We start from the raw sequence: 7,116 nt of genomic DNA, 5'->3' as shown, positions 1-7,116 counted from the left end.
TAATAGCCAAAAAGTGCAAACAATCCAAATGTCCATCAATGGATGAATGAATAAACAAAACGTAGTATATACATATAGTGGCATGTTGTCTGGCATTAAAAAGAAATGAAGTGCTGATACCTGTTGCAATGTGAATGAACCTTGAAAGCCACACACAAAAGGCTACATAGTGTGTGATTCCATTGATATGAAATGTCCAGAACAGGCACGTCCAGAGAGACAGAAAGTAGATGAGTGTTTGCCAGGGGCTGGGAAGAAGGAAGGACTGCTAGGGACTTTCTTCCTGGAGGAATGGAGCGTTCTAAAACGGATGTGATGATGGTTGCACAAATTTGAATATACTCAACACCATGGAATTACAGTATGTGAATTATATCTCAAAGAAAAAATATTCTGTCTGCTTGGATCTGAATTATGGAGAATACCAAAACAAGGAGAGTGAGGGCTACAGTCTCAAATACAGTGATCAGGTGGGAGGGTGTAGCTCAGTGGTAGAGTGCATGCTTAGCATGCATGAGGTCATGGGTTCAATCCCCAGTACCTCCATTAAATAAATAATAATGATAAATAAATCTAATTACCTACCCCCTAAAACAAGTAAACAAAAAATACAATGATCAAGGAGAGTCTTACTGCAAAGATGACATTTGAGCAAAGATTTGAAAGAAAGGAACACAGGGTACATGATTTCTATTGATTCACTTATCTGGTATGAAATTATATGTATTACAAAAACACACATTTATCTGATTTCAGTGTACTCTGTACCCACTATAGGCTCTCGAACAGCAGCATCCCATGGAAACATACCATGAGCCACATAAGTGAAATTTTCTAGTAGCCGTATAAAAAAGTATGAAGAAATCAGTGTAACTGATTTGAATAATAAATTTTATTAACTTGGTATGCCAAAATATTTACATTTCAACGTGCAATCAAAATCAACAATTGTCAATGTGACCTTTTATGTTACTGCACACACACTAAGTCTTAAACTCCAGTGGGCATTGTACGGTCACAGCCCATCTCAGTTTGGGCGCTAATATTTGTTGGAAATACTTGCTCTGTATATTGTATAAAATGCACAGTTGAAAGAGTAGATTCACCTACCCCTTGTGCTCCAAGCATACTTTAAATTCTTCCAATAGCTGAATGCAGTATCAGATTCTTTTATTTCTATTTAAATTACTTAATTTTTTTAAATTAAAAATTCAGTTCTGCACAGGGGGCAAAATTAGATATATTCTCTGACATGTATCATAGCAATGTTTTCTCCCAAGGCAAAAGAAATAGAAGCCAAAAAACCAAGAAGGACCTTGTCAAACTTACAAGCTTTTGCACAGCAAAGGAAACCATAAACAAAATGAAAAGACAACCTATGGACTGAGGGAAAATACTTGCAAATGATGAGACTGACAAGGGCTTAATTTCCAAAATACACAAACAGCTCATACAACTCAATAACAAAAAACAATCCAATAAAAAAAATGGGCAGAAGACCTAAACAGACATTTCTCCAAAGAAGACATACAGATGTCCAACGGGCACATAAAAATATGCTCAATATCACTAATTATCAGAGAAACGCAAATCAAAGCTACAATGAGGTATTACCTCACATTGATCAGAATGGCCATCATCAAAGTCTACAAATAATAAATGCTGAAGAGGGTGTGGAGAAAAGAGAATTCTCCTACACTGTTGGTGGGAATGTAAATTGGTGCAGCCACTATGGGGGACAGTATGGAGGTTCCTTAAAAAACTAAAAATAGACATACCGTATGATCCAGCAGTCCTACTCCTGGTCATAGTTCCAGATAAGAGGAAAGCTCTAATTAAAAAAGATACATTCACCCCAGTGTTCATAGCAGAACTATTTCCAGTTGCCAAGATGTAACCAAGCAGGACCCTACTGTTATCTGTGACCATCTAATATTTGTAATGGTGTTTGTAACTGCTGAAGTGAATAATAGTTTAAAGGTTTTTCGTTTTTCCTCGTGCTCTTGCTGGAAAGAAGGGGGCTTGGGTGGCCTGCCCAACCCCCTCATGGTGCTGTGTGCAGGGAACATGCTCAGTGCCCTGCTCTTGCCCTCAGTGCCCTCCTCTTGACCAAGACACCTCAGAAACAGCAGTTGGGTGTTTTGTGCATCTTGTTCATAGCTTGCCCAACTGCTCATCTGCTGTTATTTTTAGCCCCTTATAGTTTCTTTGTATCCTGCTGTTCCAGGTGCAGGTCTCAGGCTGCAGCAAGAGGTCCCAGGCCTCAGCCTGCCTAAAATGCTGGAGGCATTTATCCACCCAACTTTAAACTGCACAAGTTTTTCTCTAGAGCACTTTTCTACAGACCCCTTCGTAAGCACTCTTTGTTCCAGGCACAAGACTATTAAAAGAGTCCAAAAGCCAGAGATGAACTTTATACCCAGCAGAGGGAAGGGGACACCTTTCTGCAAAAACCTGGGGGACCTGCATCTGCAAAAACAAGAACAGCTTTGCAACAACTGTTACCCTGCATGTGATCTCTATGGAAACAGCTCTCCCTTGAACTCCTGGACTTTTACTATGAAACTCCCTACTTTCTCGTCCCAGCAGGCTCACAGCCTTAGGGGCATTAGCCCACTGTTACCTCCTTTGTCTGCAAAGAAATAAAGCTGCCTTTTCTACTTCATCCAAAACCCTGTCCTCGAGTCTCAGTTTAATAAGCAGGGAACAGAGGCTATGCTTCAGCAACAAAAACATGGAAGCAACCTAAATGTCCATCAACAGATGACTGAATAAAGAAGCTGTGGTATATGTATATGATGGAACATTACTCAGCCATAAAAGGGAATGAAATAATGCCATTTACAGCACCATAGATGGACCTGGAGATTATCATATGAAGTGTAGTAAATCAGACAAAGACAAATATGTGATATCACTTATATGTGGAATCTTAAAAATGACACAAATGAACTTATTTACAAAACAGAAACAGACTCACAGACATAGAAAACAAACTTACGGTTACCAAAGGGGAAGGAGGGGTAAGTTAGGAGTATGGGATTAACAGATACACACTACTGTATATAAAATAGATAAGCAACAAGGTCCTACTGTAATGCACAGGGAACTAGATTCAAAATCTTGCTATAACCTACAATCGAAAAGAATAAGAAAAAACAATTTAGATACATGCATATATATGTGTAACTGTGTAACTTTGCTATACACCTGAAACTAGCATATTTTAAATCAACTATACTTCAATTAAAAAATTTCACTTCTGTAATAGATACACATTACTATATATAGAATAGACAAACAACAAGGACCTACTGTACAACACAGTGAACTATGTTCAATTTCTTGTAATGAGCTGTAATAAAAAAGAATCTGAAAAAAATATGTATTCAGTATAACTGAATCACTTTGCTGTACACATGAAACTAACACTATAGGGGGAAGGATATAGCTCAGTGGCAGAGCGCATGCTTGGCATGCACGAGGTCCTCGGTTCAATCCCCAGTGCCTCCTCCCAAAATAAAAAAATCTCAATTACCTTCTTCCCCCCAAAAAACTTAAATAATTAAAAAAAAGAAACCAACATTATAATTCGACTACACTTCAGTAACAATCTAGAATTAAAAATTAAATAAAAATTCAGTTCTCTGGTTGCACTGGTCACATCATAAATGATTCATAGCCACATCTGGCTAGTAGCTACCATATTGACTTATGTAAACATAGAACATATATACGGTAGAAAATTCTACTGGACAAAGAAAGCCCAGAGCCATGCCAGGCACAGAGCAGGAGTTCAATAAATTCGAAATGAAGAAATTTTTATTTGAATATCTGCCCCTCCAGACTAGGTCTGATTTATCCCCTTCCTCAGACACAGTACCAGATTCAGTAAACACGTGTCTAATATTTACCGCTCCTCTCCCTGAACCAAGAGTATCAGCATTCCAGCTAAAATGTAGCATGCAAATCGAACAATTCAGAGGCACTATAGCTTTTTAAAAAATTCTGATGGTGATGTGAAAAATGTCCAAATTAATAATACTTCTCCCTTTCGTCTCAGGCGGAACTTGATACCCCCTGCAGGGAGAAAAGAAAGTAAGCCAACTATCTGAACGGAAATTCCATCTCTGCCATCTGACTCGGTTGTTTTATTTCAAATAAAGTCGGCATCCGACAAGGCCGGGATTAGGGCGAGGCCAGAGACATGAGTTGTGCAAAAACAAGACTGGATTCTGTCTTCATTTCAAAGTTCAAGTTTTTGGCATTAATTTTGATTTTTTAAAATATTGAATTAATGAGGGCTGGGTGCGGGTGTGGCGGTGAAAGGACAACGTGGGAGATCATTCATTGTGTATCAGTCTCTGACAGCTGCTGTAACAAAGGAGCACAGACTCAGGGGCTAAAAGCTACAGAACGCTATTCCTTTCCCACTCTGCAGGTCTGAAGCCGGAGCATGGTTTCACCAGGCTCGAATCCAGGCTCAAATCTGGGCCGCGGCAGGGGAGGCGGGTGAGGGCAGGGGGAACCGGCTCCTGCCTCTTCCAGCTTCTAGAGGCGCCACATCCCTGGCTCGCGGCCCCCCCTCCATCCTCACAGCCAGCAGCGCGGCATCCCCCGTCTCTCTCTGACTCTGACCTCCCACCTCCCTCTGATGAGGACCCTGTGAGGACACAGGGCCCCCGGAGAATCCAGGGTCACCCCATCACAGGGACCTTAACTTAACCTTACCTGAAAAGATCTTTTTATACCCTGTAAAGTAACATATTCAAAGTTTCTGAGGACTGGGGCACGGACGTCTTTTTGTGGGGGGTGCGTTTTCCAGCCTGCAGGGTTTGTGGTCTTGGTGCTGTCTTGCGTGATGACCGTGGCGGCAGGTGCACAAATTTAATGGTGATAAAACTGTATAGCACTCAGTACACCCACACACCAATGAATACAACTCAGATTGGTGAACTCTGAGTCAGGCTGGTGTATTGTTACCAATGTCAACATCCAGCCAGGACCCCACGCTAGTGCTGTGTGTGTGTCTGGCACCCAGTTGCCATCGGGGAGAACTGGGTGTAAGGTACCCCGCTGCGTCATTTGTGTGATTTCTTACCTGCACGTAACTCTACAGTGATCTCAATATAAATGCCAATTTTAAAAAGAAAAAAAGTTGCATTAAAATGTGACTGATCTAGGAGGAGGGTGTAGCTCAGTGGGAAGGTGTGTGCCTAGTACGCACGAGGTCCTGGGTTCAGTCCCCGCCACCTCCATTAAAGATAAATAACCAAATAAAAACCTAATTACCTCCTCCCAAATAAACAAAATTTTAAAAAGTTAAATATTACTGATCTTATTTACTGATTTTGTTTTTGGTTCCCCCTTCGATTTCCGGCTCACTCCCCACACACTGCTGAGGAACTTGTTTCTCTCTCTGGTTCTGCCTGTGAAGAGCATCACTGATTCCCTATTTATTTTGCTTTTTTTTTTAAGCAGAGGTTCACGTTTTGACAAACGAGAAGTCCAGAGGGGTGACAGAGACGGTTAACCTTCCACAAATCGTTCCTGAGCTCTGCACTGGGTGTGGGGGCCCAGGGGAAGCCTCTCGCTCGGCCTGGGCGGGAGCAGGGGCCAGGCTGGACACCCAAGCTGAGATTAAAAAAAAAAAGAACAAAGTGTGGTGGGTTCTACTGTGACCCGCGCAAAAAAGACGCATTCAAGTCCTAGCCCCAGTACCTGTGAATAGGGCTGTTTTGGGAAATAGGGTCTTTGCAGAGGTCATTGGGTTAAGGGGAGGTCACCCAGAGTGGAGTGGGGTGGGCCCCCCAGCCAGCAGGGACTGATGTCCTTATGAGAAGCAGGAAATTCGAACACAGACACAGGGAGACTGTCACGGGAAGACAGGGTGGAGACTGGAAGGATGTGTCTAGAAGCCAAAGACACCAAGGATTGCTGGCCACACCAGCCTTGTACAGAGGGAGCACGGCCCTGCCCGCACCTTGACTTTGGACTTCTGGCCTCTACAGCCTTGCTCCAGAGGATAGGAGCCTCGGGACTGAAGGTGGGTGGCATCTGGGCTCAGCACAGACTGTTCTCCTGCTATCAGTTCCCCCGCAAGCCTGCAGGTTCAAGATTCCAAGTTCTCGGACATCCACAGGCCCAGCTTTGGGGGCGTGGCTTCTGATATCTGCTTCCTGCACCCCTGGGCCTGCCTCCACGCAGCCCCAGAGCATCCCTGCAGCCGATCACACCTGGCACGCTGCCCCGAAGCCTTCCAGAGTCAACACAGCACCCAGCCCACGGGAAAGCCCTGCGTGGACATTAACTTGCGCCACAAAACCGGTCCCGATGGTGTCCCTACGAGCCAGCCAGGTCTGCTGTAACGCCCGTTATCTGGGCTCAGCTTTTGAACACACAGGAAGACAATAAAAGCGACAGTAAATGGGATGTCCGCTCTATGAGCTCAGAGACTGATATCTGTGCCCTCTGTCCCAGGGCAGCGCCTGCCACACAGCAGATCATAAATATTTGTGAAATGAATGACTGAATGTTTAGACCAGCAGTTGGCCTATCAAAGCGACTTCTTTGCTGTATGTTGATGTTTTTAACTAACTGCCCTCGTGTTTTAAAGGAGAGATTACATGTAAAATCAATTGCTGCTTGGCTTCCCTGAAAAACAGGGACATCTGAGGGGGGAAGGGTATGGCGGAGTGGTTCAGTTCCCGCTTAGCACGCACAAGGTCCTGGGTTCAATCCCCAGCACCTCCATTAAAATAAATAAGTAAAAATTAAATAAACCTAATTACCTACCCTCCTCCAAAGAAACGAACAAACAAAAACAGGGACATCTGGCCACACGCGGCTATGACTGGCTGGAGAGGGGTGGCAGGCGCCCCAAGGAAGGAGCCTGTGCACCCCAGGTTCCCAGCACACTGCCTTATGCTTCCTGCCTGGCCTAGGAGGCAAGAGACGGCCAAAAGTTGAACTCTGAGTGCCCAGGCGAATTCTGTCCCCTGATCAAAGTGACCGCCTTGTACAGGCTGCCAGCCCCTCTGGAGGGGCCACCACCACATTCCCTAACACACTTCAGAATAAAATATTACAATAAAACAACTTAAGCAGCACAGGGAG

This window comes from Camelus dromedarius, chromosome 27, assembly GCF_036321535.1.
Source record: "Camelus dromedarius isolate mCamDro1 chromosome 27, mCamDro1.pat, whole genome shotgun sequence".
In the NCBI taxonomy this organism is placed as follows: Eukaryota; Metazoa; Chordata; class Mammalia; order Artiodactyla; family Camelidae; genus Camelus; species Camelus dromedarius.
Note: the sequence above shows the minus strand (reverse complement) of the source record.